Raw genomic sequence first — 1,187 nt, forward strand, 5'->3', positions numbered from 1 at the left:
AAACCTGGGTGTACTGGCTAATTCCAGGGAGAATCCAGGACAGATTTAGCAAAAAGCTACAATGCACTGGACGAAAGAATGTTCCCGTAGCTTTTTCCTGATTATTTTTTTCCAGCAACAAAATAATTAGTGTGAAATAACTGTACTGTAGGTTAGCAACAAAACAAACAAATAGGGATTGCATATATACATGTAATAATAACTGAAAATAAAAATAAAGATGGCAAATACATACAATTCAGACGACCTTGGAAATGCTGCACAAGTACATCAGGAAGATTAGGGAGCAAAGCACTGGAAATTACTTCGAAACAAAAGGAAATTTTCTCAACTCACAGGAGGAAATTTTTTATTTTCTTGTAAGAGGAAACTAATCAGACAGTTTTTTTCCTCAGAGTGTTCCAAAAAGGAGCAGGGCGGGGGGCGGGGGGCAGAGGGGGCAGCCACAGTATTTTAATCCAGGGTGCAATCGGTAATTCTGCTCGATATTGTTGCAATTTTCCAATATGCTTAAAAGGTAGAAAATAGATTTAAGAGGGCTGGGAATATTAAATGAAAAAATTTGACTCCAGTGAAATAGAACGAGAAGACGCAAGTCGCGCGTTGCCTTTATTATTCCTCATAAAGGCTACGGCTGAGAAAGCCAAAAGCATCAAAGTCTCTGTGGCGCAATCGGTTAGCGCGTTCGGCTGTTAACCGAAAGGTTGGTGGTTCGAGCCCACCCAGGGACGACTTCTCATTTTACGAGCTGCTCCCCGGTAGTTTTGCAGAAATCGCAGCTTTCAGGCCTGTGGGTAAACAGAGGGGGATTATTCAGGGACCGGAGCGGAAAAACCACGGACTTTCACATCGCGCTGCCCAACCGCGGATGGCTCTTCGGCTTTCGACTGTGTCTCCTCCAGCCGCCTTCCTCTCTCGGCGCAGAGGAGAGCGCTGCCTGCCCTGCCCAGGGTTGTGCGCGTGGGCCTCGGCCTCGCCAGGCTTCCGTGGCTGCCGAGCGGGCCCGGGCGGCGAGCGCCGGGGGCGCGCGTGGGGCGCGCAGGGGCTGCGCGGTCCGGTTAGCCGCGCGCGCCCGCTGCCCCAGCTCGGGGCGTTCCCGGAGGCGCGCGCACGCGTGCGGGTGCGCGCCCCTGGCTGCGCTTCTACCTCGGTACCCTAAAATGTTATACGGCTGCTAAAAGCAGCCT

At 51.1% G+C, this 1,187-nt stretch overlaps 1 non-coding gene across 1 annotated transcript; it reads left to right on the forward strand.

Annotated features, from left to right (window-relative positions):
• Positions 1-657: 657 nt before the first annotated feature.
• TRNAN-GUU (transfer RNA asparagine (anticodon GUU)) lies at positions 658-731 on the forward strand. Its single transcript has one exon. It is a non-coding gene; the product is annotated as a tRNA-Asn (tRNA).
• Positions 732-1,187: the final 456 nt, after the last annotated feature.

The sequence above is a fragment of the Nycticebus coucang genome, chromosome 20 (genome assembly GCF_027406575.1).
Source record: "Nycticebus coucang isolate mNycCou1 chromosome 20, mNycCou1.pri, whole genome shotgun sequence".
NCBI classification, from domain to species: Eukaryota; Metazoa; Chordata; class Mammalia; order Primates; family Lorisidae; genus Nycticebus; species Nycticebus coucang.